At 43.7% G+C, this 17,853-nt stretch overlaps 1 protein-coding gene and 1 long non-coding RNA gene across 4 annotated transcripts in view; both read left to right on the top strand.

Annotated features, from left to right (window-relative positions):
* The window catches only part of USP6NL (USP6 N-terminal like), a 227,002-nt gene that overhangs the window by 36,195 nt on the left and 172,954 nt on the right, over positions 1-17,853 (top strand). Inside the window, exon 1 of one of the 2 annotated variants that reach the window (XM_074324988.2) lies at positions 7,116-7,376. The exons of the other annotated variant lie outside the window; for it this stretch is intronic. The gene's annotated coding sequence lies outside the window, so the exon portion shown is untranslated. Of the gene's footprint in view, positions 1-7,115; positions 7,377-17,853 lie in introns of those variants that run through there. 2 annotated transcript variants of the gene reach the window in all.
* On the top strand, positions 8,954-15,993 carry LOC148759184 (uncharacterized). 2 transcript variants are annotated; one of them, XR_016022972.1, is made up of 4 exons: positions 8,954-10,334; positions 10,953-12,600; positions 14,056-14,183; positions 14,946-15,993. It is a non-coding gene; the product is annotated as an uncharacterized LOC148759184 (long non-coding RNA). The 2 variants fall into 2 exon arrangements; XR_016022971.1 differs by having other exon boundaries at positions 8,954-12,600.

Raw genomic sequence — 17,853 nt, 5'->3', positions numbered from 1 at the left:
TCTCGGTGGCAATGCCAGGTAAAAAGTTGGCTCTGGTACTCCAAGGGGCTTGAGGAACCCCAACAGTTAGACGTGTGAGTGGGCTAAGTGGACAAACCCCTGGCTGGTCCTGGCAGTCGTTTGACTAGACAAGGCTAGCAAAACATTTTTTTTATTATTCAGCAGGGTTTGGGGCTGACTAATACAGACAACTTCCTTTGGAAAATTCTGTATAGACAGCCTGGCCTTATAAAGAATGATAGCCTGATTTTATGTGGGGGAGATTTTCATAGCTTTCAGGACATTTTTTTCTTCTCTATACAATAACTAGTTGTCAATCATTTTCCTTTTGAGGGCAAAGAATGCAGAAGTCTTTTTATTCATTACAATTGCTGTCTTTTGAAAAAGGACCCTGTAATTAATGTTTATATGGGGTACAGAGTTTTTCAAAAAGTCCCCTCCTAACACACACAGCTGTGTTTTAGAGCCTGATTTTTCACCAAAGGACCCCACTGGGATCCACTGTTCCTCTCAACCTCTGCCTCTCCACATTTTCCATAATGGAACCACTTTCCTGCAAAGCTCCTGCTGGCTGAACCCCATTCATTCCCATGAAAGGGGCTGCCGATATTTAAAGTTCATTTCAGGAAGGTTTCATAATAAGAACTGGGGGAAAATAACATAATCTCATTTTAAAACCGTTTCCTTCCTCTGTTCTGCTGATAGAATCAAACAATTCAGAGTCCCATCTGTCCTGTAACAGGTCCAGATTGCATGATGTGATTTGGAAGTGGTTTCTTTTGTTTCAGGGCACCTCTGGTGGGATCCCTGCCCCTCCTGGATCTATTCAGATTGTGCCATTTGATCCTTGGATATGCAATTCCAGAAGCAAAATAATGAGCCAGCATTTAGGAAAATGTCACTCTGCCTCAACGACCAGCCCCTAGCACTGGGGATGGAAGTCCAGTTATAGAAGGCAGAGTGAATTTTTGTTTCAAGGAACATTTTCAAAGTTAATGTGAAAACACACAAGTATAAACAGCAACCATCCCAATGTGAATCTATAGGTAAAGTGCAGACACGTTCCAAGGTGTGTCGGTTAGTCTTTCCTCCCTCGGCGGGGCTCTGAACAACCATGACTTTGTATGGTGTTCCGTGCTGCACTAAGACTTCCCGGAGAGGCTCTCAGTCCTGGATGAAAGTGGAGGGACCGCCCCCTGCAACACGGCCTGTTCCTCTCCTGGGTTTCCAACCTGCCCACACCCTTCGCTCTAGCTTCTAGCTCAGGGCTGGCGAGTTTTTTCTGTGAAGGGCGATGCCCTATCTGTTCAGGCTGCTATAACAGCTTTTGGGCTGGGACATCAGCTTGGGGCCTGCCTCTGGACTCAAACTGAAACACGGACTGTTTCTGGGTCTTGCTGGACCTGAGACAGGATTACACCATCGGCTCCACAGGGTCTCCAGCTCCTCACCTGCAGGCTTCAGGGCTTGTCTGCCTTCGTAAGCCATGAACCTATTCCCTACCATCAGTCCCTCTCTATGGATACATCCTATTGGTTCTGGTTCTCTGGAGAACCCTGACCTTTCGGTTCCTGGAAAGCACTGAGTCCCTTCCCTCTGTGGGAACTTTCTACCCTCCTTCGTGTCCTGACTGAAGCCCACTTGACCTCAAGTCTCAGCTGAGGCATCAGTTCCTTAAGACAGCCCGACCCCTCTGCACACTCACCCCCACCATCTAGGCCGAGTCCCTCCAAACTTCTCTCCTAATACTAACCATATGGTAATTTAAATGTGAAAGTTTAAATAATTTAAGGTTATGTTGCGATTTTACGCATTTAATGTCTCAGGACGTGGTGTCCTCCCAGGATGACACGCTCCCCAGGGGCAGAGACCCCAGCTGTCTTGTTCTCACGGTGGCACAGGGCTGTGCCTGGATGTGCGGGCCCTGTGCCCGGGGCTTGTAGGACCCCGGAAGTGACTGGGATTACACTCTGCAGAAGACGGCAGAAATGTCAGGGTAAGGTAAAGAAATAAATAACCTGCCTGCCTTCATCTGTGCCGAGATGTGTAAATCCTGGAGAGAGAGATTGTTTCTTTTTCCTTTCTGATTAAAACTTACTATTTCTCTGTCCTGGTTAAAATAAAACTCAGTCCAATTAAGGTGACAAGGTATTTTCCAGTTGGGCAGTTTTGCTTGTTGTGGTTTTTAAAGTGTGTGTGTATAGCTGGGTGATAATAAATGACTGAGAGTCAGGACAGATGAAATCCTAATTTTTGTTCCCTCACTTTTATCCTTCTTCACTTTCCCTAATGACTTCCATACGGGGATACAGATGATTCATGACCTGTGTTTTTAAGTTAAAATGTGTGAGTTGCAGCTCTCCCGTATGCCTTATTATTTTCACTGTGCAGAGACTTCCTATTAAGCCGGGTCGTCCTTGCGTGCTGGGGCCTCCCTGGACGATGGGGAAAATGAAGCTGGATTCACTGACTGGGTTCCCCCCCAGTGGGCCACACCAGTGCTTCTGAAAAGCCTTGCAATTCCTTCCTTCCATTCCTTTTTCTGCCCCCTTCCTCCTCCAACACACTGACTTGGTCGGTTTCCATTGGAGGTTGACTGGAATATTTCTTTCATTCTCCTATCGTGTACTGAATTCTATCTACAAGTCTCCAAAGGACAGAACATGGAATCAACCGAAGAACAGGGTCCCACAATAGGAGTGAACTTTGGTGACATAGGAGGCCATCCACGAACAGATCAGTTAACAAACATGCTTTGAGAGTCTTCTTTGAGATCCACGGTGTAGTAAATAATTCAGAGTTACAAAACTGGAGCATTGTCTCTTTGTTCCCTACTTAATTAATATTTATTGGCTATTTGTCAAATGCAGTGCAGAAAACGTTGGGGCCGGAGAGCCTGACCCACTGAAGTGGGGAGTATCAGGAGGGAAGGAAAGCAGGTCCACTACGAAACTCGGTGTTTTCTAGCTTGAGGTGCTGAGTGCCCATATTGAGAGATGATAAAGATTCACTGGGCTCGTTCCTGTTTAAGTTTCCTCTGCCTGGCTGCCTGGAATGCTATTCCCCTAAGTATCTTCAAGGCCAACTCTCTGACTTTGTTCAAGTCTTTCTGCAAATGTCACTATCTGCTATGGTCTGAATTTTGTGTCTCCCCCAAAATCGACAAGTTGAAGCCCTAACCCCCAGTCTGATGGTATGTGGATCTGTGACCTTTGAGAGGTGATGAGGTCCTGAGGGTGGGGCCACCATGATGGGATTAGTGAAAGGGACCCAGAGAGCTCCCTCCTCTCTCCTTCCATTGAGGGCCCAGCGAGAAGATGGCCATCTAGGAACCAGGAAGAAGGCCCTCGCCAGACACTAAATCTGCTGGCACCCTGATCTCTGAGTTCCAGCTTCCAGACTGTGAGAAATGAATGTTGTTTATAAGGCACCGAATTTATGGTATTCTGCAATAGCAGCCTTAATGGACTGAGACCCTCACCACACTATTTAAAACTGCACTCCCCACCTCCCTGCCACATTCCCCACCATGTACTCTCGAGTTCCTTTTATGCTTTCCAATTTTCTCTTCTTTTTATTGTGCTTGCCATTTTCTAATATACTACATGACCCACATGTATTTTATACATGTACATGTACATGTATTTTCCACCTCCACTAGAGTATACATCCAGTGAGGGTATACGTTCAATGTTTTATTCATTAAGTGCCCAGAAAGGTGCCCACATACGCTCACTAATATGTTGAACAAACACATGGCATGATCGCCTGTTTTTAGCGCATCTGCTTTGGCCTAGCTTTAGAAGCATCGTTACCTTGAAATCGATAAATAATCCACATCTGTTAGTTGATGCTTGTTCCTTTTGTTTCCTGGTTTTTAAGTAGCTGAGAGAGAATCACTGAGCTGGTAATTTTATTGCTAATGGAAATGCTAAATTTACATCCAAGCGGCAGCCTGTACTCTTTCTGGATGTTGAGAATTCAGGTGCTAAAGACAGAAATGAGCGGAGAAACAGGACTTGATGGGGCCAAATGCTGAAGCTGAGATAAGTGGAGGCTGTTGGGGGCACATTTGGGGCAGGGTGCCCCATGGTGGGAAGACCAGCCCATGGGTCATGGGGAACTAAGGTGGAACAGGAGGCGGGGGCTGGATGCTGAGGACCAGGAAAGCTGGGCAGCGGAGTCTGGCGTTTTGTGAGGGGCTATATGGAAACAGGCCAGAGAAAAGCTTGTTTTAGAAGAGGCCTGTGGCTGCTATGCATAGGCTGGGCTGCAAAGTGGAGTCAGAGAAAGTCAGAGAAACCTGCTGCAGAGTCATTACCCACAAGCAAGTGAAGGTCTGAACAAGGTGACAGGAAAGGATGATGTGAAATCTTTTGAAAGAAACAACACTTTCCCCAATTTTTATTATGAAAATTACCAAACATACAGAAATATGTAAAGAACAGAATATTACCACACATGTACATATGTGTGTGTATGTATGTATACATATATAAAATGACCTAGATTCAACAACTGAGAAAACAGAATTTTAATTGGGTTTTATTTCATTTACTAAGATCCTACAAATGGGTTACAGTAGGCACATTATTTATACAGAAGAATATTTTTCCAATTAGACTCAGGATCAAAACATGATCATATTTTCTCATTATAATTTCCATAGAGTCAAGACCATGATGCCATTTTCAGTATACTTAGTCCTTGAACATGAACCTCCACGTGCAGTCACAATTCATTCCGTTAATGAGGAAGGCAATGTGATGCTGTTGGTTCAGTGCATCTGTGATTGTAATCTTTGCCAGGCAAATATTTTTTAAACGTTCATGTTAGCTGGGTTGAAATGAAAAATATTGTTTTGTTCCTCTCTAAAGAAAATAAAAGCTGATGTGATTAATATTTTATGCCAGGCATTCTCTGAGGATGAAGTGCTTATTGATGCTTCACCACGTTAGCCTCCCATGTGGGAAAAAAAGAAAAACGTAAGAGTGAAGTAGAAGGTGAATATACTGAGGAAAATGATCCTATCAGACTTACATTTAGTTATTTTTTAATTTCCAGATTTCGGTCTTTCCCTAGTCCCCTGTTTTAGGTTGTTTTTGTTGCTATTTATTTGTTTTGTATTTTGTTTTTGTTTTTTTTTGGTCTTTAAGGTCGGGCTAGGCGTGACTTCCTATGACTACCAAATCTTAGGCTGGGGAGATGCTGTATTCTTGTCACCCTTGTCGCTCACTGATTCTCTTGTTGGTGACTTGTTCAAATGCCAATTCGGAACATGCAAACTGTTCCAGTCTCTGTTTTAAAACCATAGATACCACAAACTCACTAAGGTTCAGCAGTGTGGTAATGAGGTCCTTTGAATTCTTTGTGTAATGACCCTTGGAAGATTCAAGACAAGTAATCTGACATCGAATTTTGGAGCCATAGATTCTCGCATTATGTGGGGTTTCTAGCTATTTAGTTCCAACAGTAATTATTCCTGCACATGGGATAGTGGTGAAGGGTACCACACTGCTTCAGAATAGATTGCTAGGGCTGCCCAGCTAAGAGGGATGAGTGGGACCCATGTGTCAAACAGTCAATTCTGGATGCCGAGGGCATGAGGGAAAGGATGGAGGAGGACACTCATGCTTAGGTCCTGGAGAACAAATTCTGTCCTCCGCACGCAATTCATCTGTCAACTGTGTTTATTTGTCTGGCTCATGGAGACAGATGCTCATTCTTTTCCCCCATTCTTTTAAAATTCCTTTTCACTTACACAAGTAACACACAAATACATTCTCATTGTAAAATAAACTTCTATACAGATAAAGCCAAAAATCCCCCTTAATTCCCCAATCCCCAACCTATTTCCCCAGAGGTAATCGCTATCACCAGTTTGGTATGAATCTGTCCAGATTTTCTTGTGTGTATGTGCACGACCATATTTACATGGAGAAATAATATAGTTTTGTGGATGTTTATATAAATAATGTCATGCTTTCCATAGTGTTCTGTTACGGCTTTCAGTTAACAACATGTCCTTGAGGTCTTTCCGTAGCATTACTTATGTGGTCTTTTCCATATCAATCTACTTCATTCTTTTTTCACTGCTACACTATATTCCATGGATGTGCCCAAATTTAACCAGCCTCCTAATGATGGCTATTTAAGTGGTTTTCATGTGTTGTTTTTCCATTTTAAACATTATAATAGACATCCTTTGCTTCTTTGTTCACACACTTAAGTAATTCTCTCGGACAGATGGAAACCGGGACAGATGCCTGCAAGCGATTTGCTAGTGGAAAAGGTGTGGACATTTCCTAAAGATAGATCCTGTCAAATCGCAGATTTATTAGCCACACGCCCTCTTCATGTTTTTCTCACAAGCTGCCTTAGACGTTTCTTTGAACAAATATCTGCGTGTGTAATTACAGGAAGAGGTGCATTATTTGAGGGACTCGAGATGGAGATGCTTCCATTTAGCACCTGGCCCCTTTCAGGAGCGAGGTACGGTGTCTGTGTTTGGGGTCTGGACTATGGGGGGACTAGGGGGGGCGTCCTGCCACTGATCTAAAATGGTTTGGAAAGCTTATAGTTATTAATTAGTCAATGTGATGGCTTTTAATGACAGAGTTCTGTTTGACTTTCGTGGCTTTATGATGCTGAGTCAGGTTTTACTTCTTGCCCGTGCCCCTTTACAACTATTGTCAGCTGGCCCATGCTGAGGTCTTCTCATTATCAAGGGTGGATCCAAGGGTGTCGTTCTCCTGGGTACGTTTGATCCCATCACTTATTAGCACTCTCTCCGAGAGGCCATGTTTTCATGCCCTGACACTTTGACTTCCAAAACACAACTTTTAACCTTTACCTAGACCCTCCGCTTCCCCATTCCCATCAACCACAAGCATTCTAGAATCCACCTTGGGTCTCCGAGCACAGCTGAAGGCTTGAGAAATCCCTTGGGCCAGGAGGCATGGGTGGGGCTGCCAGCGACAGCTGCTCTCTGGTTGGTTCCCCTGGCCTGGCTCCTTTCTGCTTCACTGCTCTCTGCTGGCCACACCCTTGTGGCTTGTCCTCTGCCCCCTCCTACTCCATCCTAGCTGTGACCCCCAACTTCCTCCCCACTGCCTGCCACCTCGTCCCACAGCTTTCTCTGCTCACCAGGAGAGGACTCGGTATCTTTACCAGTACCTTCTACTGGTGTGGGCAGTGTCTGCAGCTGAGCCAAACAGCCCTCAGAAACCCGACAGCTACACAACCCACATGCTCCTTCCTGGCTCCGTGCCCTGAAAATGCACTGACAGTGACCAGATGAATGCTTCAGTGTCCAGTCACTGGTATGTTTTCAAGTTCCCATCTGCTGTCATTGTGTCCAGAACCTGTTTGTCCAGGTGAGCTGTCTACCTTACATGGTAAGGGCTTAAAACGAGAGAGTGAGAGAGACCAGCTTAATGCAATGCTCTTTATACAGTGCTTAGCCCAGAACCATAAGCAATTAGGTACTTAATAAATACTTCTTGGTGGCATACTACTACAGGAAACTATTTCCTTGATTATGTATTTCTTGAATGTGGCAGAAGGTTGCTGGAATAGGGGTGGAAGGATGGTAATCCTTTTTTAAATCTTTTTCCAGGGGTCAAATTTTTAATTTTCAAATGCATGATTCCTTGGAGGATCTGATTTGATGCCTAGTTCTGAAAATGTAAATCGTATTTACAAAGCCAGGTCATGTTTAGTCTCAGAATGAGTTGCCGTGCACAGATCTGAACAAACACGAGTGAGGTCATCCTGTTCCTGGCATCAAGTTATTGCAGGTTGGCGTTGGAGCCTTGCCATTCTGAACCGAATGAAATAGGAAGGGTGCAGAGTCTTTCCCTGTTCCCCCAAAACTCTCAAGTCTTTATATGGCACCTTGCTTTGTGTTAGATTTTTCTTCTTGAACAGTAAATTTCCACAATTTAAAGAATTATTTGCATTTACACCATTTAAAGAATTTTTTTTTAATCATGTAACACATATTTGTTAGGGAGGACTGTGGCAGTAATGTACTGTTTTATTTAAAGACCACGTAGATGTTTTAGGAGAGGTCTATAGGATTTGGAATCAGGAAAAGCTATGGATTGCCGTTTGTTTTAGTTTAGGCGATTTAACCTTTCTAAGCTTCAGATTTCTCACAATAAAACAGGTGTAACAATGTGAAAAAACAACCGTGTGCGTAGACTAACATGTTGCCTTTTGTAGCTTATGTACTCCCTGCCAAGGCGTTATCAGAGTGTCACCCTGACATTTATAGTGGGCCTGTTTATGAGACCTGGCTCTGGGGACTGAAGTGTCCTAATCCTGGCCTGACCCAGGGATTCACTTTACGACGTGGGGACTGTTGGTTTCCCTGGCCAAGTTTCAGAGTTATAAGCTGGGAATCATAGCACCAGAAGGGGTAATATCTGCCACCCTGAGCAACCCAGAAGAAAACATTGCTGTGTGGATGCAGAACAGAAAGGATTTGCCCCAGATTGCATTCACAGCTTAAAAAAGAGTTCAGGACTTCCTGCATCAAGTTCTAGCGCTCAGACCAGATGTTTGGTGAGAGAGGAAGTAGAGGGAACCAGCTCCAAGAAACTGTCTACTCTTGCAAGAGTCCGATTGGCCTGGCACCAAGGGGGTTTCCCGGCTACTTTGTGAAGTTGGGTTCTTTCTAGCTCCATGAATAACCTTCTGATGAGGACCAGGGACGCTGCTGCTCATGGGTGTTGGTGGCAGCTCATGCCCACCGTGCCACTGTTTGCTCCTGTGTGTCCCCAAGGTCTGTGATTTGCTTGAACCTGCTGTGAACAGAGCTAGAATAGGGACTCTAATTGGAGGAGAGGGAGACAGAGAGGGAGAGGGAGAGAGATGTGTATGGTGGTGGTGGTGGTGGTGGGGGGGGGGGGGGGTGGGTGTAAGAAAAAAAGGAAGACCAGGAGAAAGAAAGTGGGCTCTCTTGTCCTACTGAATTTAAATTTTATTTCAAAATTCTTTTCCTGTCACTTTGTTCTGGGCTGTCTCTTCCGTTCTGCTTCCTGGTGTTCTGACTGTTGGCTTTGGTGTGTTTGATCCCGTTGTTAATTTTGCCCTTTGTCTGTTTTTCACTTTTGCAGCATTGATCCAGGTTTTTTTTTTCCCCCCTCCTGCTGGTTCCTGCAGTTTCCAGAACATACTTTAGAGACAGCACTCCAAGAATTGGATAAAAACCTGTTTTTTTCCTTTTACAAGAACATATTTTTTTCTTTCTCTTAATCAAATCCCATTCTTTATTTTCCTCTGAAATCTCATTGTTCATTTCCTCTAATATCAAGTTCTTCCGTTCCCCCTTCTTTCCCTTCACCGTGAGTTGTTTTTCCTTTATCGAGATATGATTCATATACCATGCAATTCACAAGTGTACAATTCAGTGGTTTTTAGTATATTTACTGTGAATATACTAAGTATATTTACAGTATCTGTTGCCATAATCAATTTGAGATCATTTGCAAGCCCCCCAAAAGGAATCCTGCTCTCATTAGCAGTGACTCCTCATCCCCCTTCACCCCCGCCTCGGCAATCGCTATTCTATTTTCTGTCTCTACAGATTTGCCTCTCCCGGAAATTTCAGATAAATGGTGTCAGAGACCATTTGGTCTTTTGTGATTGGCTTCCTTCACTTAGCCATTTTTTCAAGGTTCTCCCATGTAGGATGTGTCAGCACTTGGTTCCTTTATATTGCTCATGCCCAGGGATTTCGTGTATCTGTGTAGCATAGATGAGGGTTGGGGCAAAAGTCAGATGCAAAGAGCAGAAACATGTAGCTCACAGAAAAGAATGCAAAGTGGTAGATTACGGAAATACAGTGTGAGCCTTTGCCAAAAATAGTCCTGAAATCATATTGAAGGGCATTACATACAGCCTGCAGGAGATATGGCAAAAGTCCCGAATTCATGAGGGGCCCAGTCCAGAAAATTCTTTCCATGTAAATCCCAATGCTCGCAACCCCCTGCCTCTCATCTCCCTTCTCTCCTCTCGTCTTTCTGTAGAAAGGAGCATCGTGAGGTGTACCCATACCTATGTATTTCAGTTCCAGTTTTGGTCAACGCGGAGGGAAGAAGGAGGGAAATGACTTCATTGCTGGGAATTTGAAAGCGCCCAAATGAGAAAGCAGTAGGCAAGAGCTAGATTGAGCTGGCTTTTTAAAATAAAAGATGTTCTCAAGTCAGTAGGAGGTGATGGAAGGCCCAAGACATTGATAGGAGACAGTTTCCAGACTACCTGGCATCGAAGCCTGTTGCCATAAGAAGATGGAGAGCCAGCAGGCACAGGACCTGGGAGTAAGTTTGGTAGGTATGTGTGGTGAGCGAATCAAGGAAATGGTGTCTTGGATTTCCTTCATTGTCCTGGTGGAGGTCAGAAACCTTCCTGAGAGCTCCCAGTGTGACACTCAGGCTGTAAACCAGGTTATGACATCACAAAAGAAACAGCTAACCATGTTTCAAGTCAAGATTGAAAGCCACTTGGCATTAATATGAACCATAAGCTAAGCGAGGAATATATGAGCAGGGTGGGAAAGTTTCCCTCTTGCAAAAATATCTCAAGAATTATATTAATAGTTAAAAAATCCATTAAAGTTAAATATAATTAACTTGATTAATGTGGCTTCAAAACATTAATATAGAAAAAGAGAGAAAGGTCATTTTAAAGCTCTGAGATGGCTGACATTAGGATATTTTGAGGTTGGATAGGAAAGAAAGAAGCAGAGTCAGAGTATGATTTAGCATGACCCACAGTCAGGTGATACGCTGCTGTGGATTCTGAAATTCTGAGACTCACACTCATTGTGATAGCTGTCATCTATCTGTCATGTTCTCTAAAAGTCCTAAGTAGTGCTGCTTATGCCCCTGGAGTTTTACAGAGTTCATAGCAACAGTTATTTTATTTACAGTCTTCTGTAATCCTAGGACCCAGATGTACACCGTGGAGCAGGGAGGAACAGAGTATGCTAACACCCACCATATTGTATTCCGAATTCATTCTCCATTCAAATGTGGAATGAACAGGTATTACTGCCAGGGGGATGAAGCTGGGTGCTGGGGTCAAAATAGCTTGGATAAAATAGTCATGGACCGGTCTAGGGACTGAATGTACCACCTTCCCCTCGCCCCCGCAATTCACATCTTGAAGTCCTAACCCTCAGTGTGATGGTATTAGGAGGTGGGGCTTCTGGGAGGTGATTAGGCCATGAGGACAGAGCCTTCAAGAATGGAGTGAGTGCCCTTATGAAAAAGACCCTAGGGAGCTCCCTCACCCCTTCCTCCATGTTAGGACACAGAAGACAATTGTCTCTGAACCAGAAGGTAGGTCCTTACGAGGCACTGAATCTGCCCGCACCTTGATCTTGGACTTCCAGCCTCCAGAACTGTGAGAAATATATGTCTGTTGTTTATAAGGCACCTAGTCTGTGGTATTTTTGTTATAGCAGCCCACACTGACTAAAAGAGGCCCGTTCATGGAGCTTTCAGTGCACGGGGAAAACAGGCACTAAACCTGTAGGTCGTTATAACTGCAGGAAGTGCTATGGAGACTGTAAAGGTGAGAGTTTATTACAAGGGACCCTACCTGAAACAAGAAATTCCTCTTCCCCCCTGAAGAGCAGGCTGGAGGTTGTTTCTGGGTCAGACTCCTGGAGCCTGGGTCTTTCCTGAACTCAAGCAGAGATTCCTTTTGTGTGTGTGACAGGAAGTTTTACAGTGCTCTCTTTTTCTTTTTTAATTGTGGTTAAAAAAATACATAAAATTTATCATCTCAACCATTTTTATGTCTAGAGTTCAGTGACATTAAGTATAATATTCATATTGTTGTGCAACCATGGCTACCATCCATCTTCATAGCTTTTGCATCTTTCCAAACTGAAACTCTGTGCCCTTCAAATTACCCTCCACATTTCCCCTGACCCCAGCCCCCGGTACCCACTACTCTACTTTCTGTCCCTGTGAGTTTGACTTCTCTATGAATCTGAGGTACCTCATGTGAGTAGAATCACACTGTATTTGTCCTTCTCTGACTGGCTTATTTCACTTAGCATAATATCTTCAAGGTTCATTCATGTTGTAGCATGAGTCAGAAATTTGTGTATATATTTTATTCTAAGTATTTACAAGGCCCTTTCCCCACTATATTGTTAGGGTCCCTGCAGGAAACACATGGTTTAGGGTATTGACATGGATATTAAGCAGAATTTCATAAAGGGACTAGTTATAATGGTGTGGGCAGGGTTTGAGGAAACCCACAAGGGGTGCTGAAGCCCTTCAGAGACATCAACATGGGGGGCGGTCACACTCCAAGGCCTGACAGGGCCAGAGGAGGTGATGATTAGCAGAATCCGGAGATAGAGTTGTGGCTGGAGATAGGGCCACCAGAGAGAAGCTGAAGTCTTGGGGACAGGGGAGAGTAGACCCCCACCTCCCTCTTCTCCAGCCCCCCAGTCTTTTGCAGGCGCTTTGCACTACCCAACCCAACCAGAAGCAAGAGGGCAAGACTGGCCTTCCTGGGCGCAGAGCATGGCGAGAAAGGATGGAGGTTGGATCTGAAGAGAAAACTGTGTGCCCAGTATGTCTGCATTCTATAGGGAGTTATGGGGGGGGGGGGGAGGGAGTAGCTGAGAATAGGGGTGGGCTGAGTGCCTCTAAGAGGAAAAGCATGTGGGAGAAACTCAGAGGAGAACTAGGTCTGAAAGCAGAGAGAGAGGGAGAGATGAGAGAGACAGAGAGAGAATGAGAATGAACAGAAAGGAGAGACATTTGACAGTTCCTATGAGGAACGTTGGGAAGAAACCTTAGGAAGAAGAGATGTCAAAAAGATTTACTTGAGAATAAAGGGGGAAGGTGAGGGGATTAGAAAGCACAGTCAGTAACCACAAGATTGCCAGGGGATCACGAAAGTTAATATGGGGAATGTAATCAATAATGTTGTAAAGATTTTGTAGGGTATCCAATGGACACTTGTCTCGTTAGGGAGACCACCTCAGGGAAGATGTAGATGCCTGATCACTGCATTGACACCTGAAGCTGAAGCTGAACAATAATGAATGTCAACTACAAGTTTATATATGTATATATGTATATATATATATATGTATATATGTATATATATGTATGTATATAAATACAAGAAGCAGAGTACAGCATTAGGAATAGAGACAGTGGAAATGTAATGGCTGTGTGCGATGTCAGAGGGATAGTGGATGGGGGAGGGGGGTTGACACAGTGTGAGGGATATAAATGATAAACGTCTAACTATTACATTGTTTTGTGCACCAGAAACTAATAATAAAAAAAAGATTTACTGCGTGAAGAGCTCAAACTCCTTTCTCAGTGTCCTCAAGGGAGCTTTAATAAAGCTACGCTTGATTTTCAAGGCTTTTGTAGAATTTTGAATATCACACTGTGTTGGGACATAGGAACGAGAAAGTCCAGTATTAGCTGGTATGGTTGGCAGAATCACAACCCCCATAAGTCCTAATGCGTCTTTTGGAGCAAATCTTAATATAAGACCTGGTTTTATTTTCAGGGAAACACGATAAGTTTGTAGTAATTTGTTACAGCAGCAACAGGAAACTAATACATGTCAGTTTCATGAGTTTGAGGTGAAGTTAGCTAAATTTTGGATTAAAATTATGTAGCTGTTTCTAATTACCTTAAATACTGTATTTAAAGCTGTACATGTAAACCTTACTGATGGGAGCTTTGATTCAACTACTCAACTGCCTCACCCCAGCTGAAAAAGCACACTAGCTAAAGCAGGAGTGAGGGCTTACTGCCTGTTTCCTGTGTGCAGGAGATGTGTTATTCTTTTTATTTTGGTCCTCGTGAAGCTGCTCTAATCCCGATTCTTCGATTTGATGGAGTGTCTGTGATTTTTGTGTCATCATTGATCTCCTTTGGGAAACCAGTGCTTCTAAGCCTCCAGAGTCTCTTTTTAGGGCTTTCCCTACGGGTAGTTTAATGTCCAATCCATCATGCAAAGGTTTTGTTGTTCTTTGTGGCCTCTTTTTTGCCTGCACAGACTCTCATTTCAGTCTTGTTGGACGTACAAACACAGCAAACTTGTGGTGGGATGGGTTAGAAGACTGGCTTTCTGGCAGTAGGCGACACCCACAGAATAAACCCTCCAACCTCAGGCATCTGTGACAGGTATGTTTTTCTACGTCAACATTTCCACAACTGAAAGAGGCACTTTCAGGCATTGCTGGCAAGAGTACAAAGCACTTCAGCTCCTAAGAAGGAGAACCTAGCAGTATTCGTAAAACCACATCAGATGGGTCTTGCTGGTTTGAAGTCAAGATGTCAGCAGGGCTGCCTTCCCTTTGATCTGGCATCCCAATCTCAGTGACTCTGCTCTGAAGCAACATCCCCTGAAATGCAAAACAGCATATGAAAAAGGTTATTGATGGTGGTGTTACTTAGAACAGCAAAACACTGAAAAGCACAGTCACAGTTCCCATCTGTAAGAGACTGGTTGAATCAATCATGGAGTAGCCAGATAAGTAATGGAGTGTTATGCAGCCATAAAAAAGAATTAAGGGACTCTAAGAACTGGAAGCATGTCCAAACTACATGAGGTGTGACAATTAATTTTGCGAACTTGTTGCAACAATGTTGCTAACATTTTTTGATATCAGAGGGATTATTCATTGTGAATTTGTACCAACTGGACAAACAGTTAACCAAGTTTACTAGTTGGAAATGTTGAAAAGGCTGTGTGAAAAAGTTAGACGAAAATGAGCTGAACTTTTTGCCAACAATTCATGGTTCTTGCATCACGACAATGCACCAGCTCACACGGCACTGTCTGTGAGGGAGTTTTTAGCCAGTAAACAAATAACTGTATTGGATCACCCTCCCTACTCACCTGATCTGGCCCCCAATGACTTCTTTCTTTACCTTTCTTTAAAGGTAAAGGAAATATAGAAAGGAAGACATTTTGATGACATTCAGGACATCAAGGGTAATACAATGACAGCTCTGATGGACATTCCAGAAAGAGTTCCAACATTGCTTTGAAGGGTGGACTAGGTGCTGGCGTCGGTGCATAGCTTCCCAAGGGGAGTGCTTCAAAGGTGACCATAGTGATATTCAGCAAGGAGGTAGGTAGCACTTTTTCTAGGATGAGTTCGTGAAATTAATTGTCAGACCTTGTATTATTAAGTGAAAAAAGCAATGTGGAAAAGAATATGCAAAGCAGGCTACCATTTGTGTGAAAAACGGGAAGGGGAAATAGTTTGCGTGTGTGTCTTGTTTTCACAGGCATCACTGGAAAGGCAAACCAGAAACAAATGAAAATGGTCACTGATGGGCACAGGTGTGAACGGAGTGGAAGGAATAGGGATGAGAGTGTCCATGACACCTCTGACTGATCTTTCTTTTTGCAGTTTTGAATTTTGAACCATGTAAATATTTTAAATATTCAAACAATTAAAGAGGATTAAATACAACCACCTTAAAGTTGAGTGCAAACAGAAATAAAAGAATCTAATGGTTAGCAAATTGATGACAAAACAACACAAAGCTAAAAAGGTCAAGTAACGTTTGAACCCTGTATTCTGACTAGTGGGATGTAGTCTAAGGGAAAAAGACCTGCAGGAGGTTTGTGAATTGAGCTTGTAATTGACAGTGATGTTAGTGTCACCATGCTACAATTCTTGTGTAAACTGTACGACGCAGCAATGAGTACATACATTGCTTCTGTGGGGTGACCAAAGGCTCGCGCTGCAGGAGGAGGAAGGCAGTATGGAACGGAGACGTGCTATGCTCCTGGATTAGAAATGGAGGTCTTGCAATGAAGTCATGGTTTTCCAGCTCTCTCTACTGTCAGGGACAGAGTGGGACATTAGTTAAACCTGTGAAAACAGATATTATCCAGTAACTACCCTATTTCCGTGAAAATAAGACCTAGCTGGACAATCAGCTCTAATGCGTCTTTTGGAGCAAAAATTAATATAAGACCTGGTATTATATTATATTATATTATATTATATTATATTATATTATATTATATTATATTATATTATATTATATTATATTTTACCTGGTCTTATATCGTAGTAAAATAAGACCAGGTTTCATATTAATTTTTGCTCCAAAAGAAGCATTAGAGCTGATTGTCAGGTTAGGTCTTATTTTCGGGGAAACACGGTAGTGATAGTAGTGCTGAGATCCATACTGATTTGTGCAGAGTGACTGGGCGTTTTAAAGGCAGAAGGAAGGATTGGGACGGGGACAGAGGGGGCCGCAAGCACACCACCGCAAGGCTGTGGCCAGAGTAGTGTGATTAGGCCGGCGGTGCCTGCCAGCTGGTCATGGTCAAAGTGAGGAGTCTGTCCTCCCGGGGAGACTGGGAAACAGGCCCCATCCTTCCTGATGATGACATTACAAAGGAATGGCTTTCAGGGCCTTGAGAAAGACACTCCTGAGTTGTAAGAGATATATGTACACCTCAGAGGGACAGAGGAAAGACTCACGATTGTAAGTCCTTTTTAGGAAATGCTCTGAGAAAGTGGTCAGGGGCCTATCTCAGGTGTCGGCTGGAACCGACAGTAAATGCTCCTGGCTGTGCTGAGCTTTCCAGGCAGGCATTTAGGGAGGGGCTGGGGCCACCCTGGGGACAGGACCTTAGACTGCCGTGCTAGTTTGGTCATGTCTTAGTGCTTTGGACAGTCTTTAGGTGCTGGGGTTCTGCAGTTATCACCCCTGACAGCGTCTCCATGCAGTATCACCCGAGGACCGATGGACACGTTGGTACCCAGATCTTGGTTTCTAAATGCTACTTCGCCCTAAAAGCATCAGGGTCCTTCGATAAGTTGTCTGATTTCAGATCAGGGACAGAGAAAGTGCTGTGTGTGTGGACCGTCTGCTCGTGCTGGAAAGCAAGACCGTGCTGCAAGACCGGCGGGCAGGCCCAGCTGCGTCATCTGCAGGGCCCAGTGCCACAGGAGGATGCGGGGGCGCCTGGCGAATTCCCAAGAAAGTCAGCACAGCCACAGCAGAGCATGGAACCACGCAGGGGGCTGTTCTGAGACCAAGGCTTGTGTAACTTCAGGTCGCATGCCCCGGAAGCTGGTCCTGATCATGGGAGATGTGTGCAAGTCTAGAAAAGCCAGCTTGAAGGCGCTCCGCGGGTTAATTGTGGGGCGTTTGAGCACTAAAAGGAACGATAATGGCCATAGGTTATGAAACCCAGAATTGCAAAAGAATCCATGAGTTTAGTGATAGTAAAAAGGATGTGTGCAAGGGAGGGAAATTTTTATGAAGAATGCCAGCGAATGCATGTAGACAGAATTAGAAGAATTACCATTTTTGCTGCCACCAATGTAATAATGACACTAAAACCATTGGGTTAAGGATTGCTGGGGAACATGATAGTAACACAATTAATTTACTGAGTCTCACTTTATCACCCCCTCGGTTATTTATTAATTATAAATTAGAAAATTGCCTTTACAGTAAAGAGATCTGGCAGAAACTATTTTAACCAAGCGATCAAATTAACATGATCCATCATGAGACAATATGTTATTAGGTGCCCCTTGACGTGATGCTACGAAAAGTCCGCCATGTGGTATTTTGCCCAAAATGTTTCACTTGAATCTAATCATGAGGAAACGATCAAATGGATATGGATTGTAGGGTATTCTACAAGTCAACTGGTCTAAAGTCTTCAAAAATGTCATGAAAGAAATAAAAAGACAGGGATCTGTTCCTCATAAAAGGAGACTAAGTAGACATGAGAACCAAGTGAACTGTAATGGCATTTGATTGTCCTGGGTTGAAAAAAAGCTATGGGAGACATTTAGGGGACAATATG

This window comes from Rhinolophus sinicus, chromosome 1, assembly GCF_057876585.1.
Source record: "Rhinolophus sinicus isolate RSI-liver-muscle chromosome 1, RSI-T2T, whole genome shotgun sequence".
NCBI classification, from domain to species: Eukaryota; Metazoa; Chordata; class Mammalia; order Chiroptera; family Rhinolophidae; genus Rhinolophus; species Rhinolophus sinicus.
Note: the sequence above shows the minus strand (reverse complement) of the source record. Positions and strands in the feature narration are given on the sequence as shown.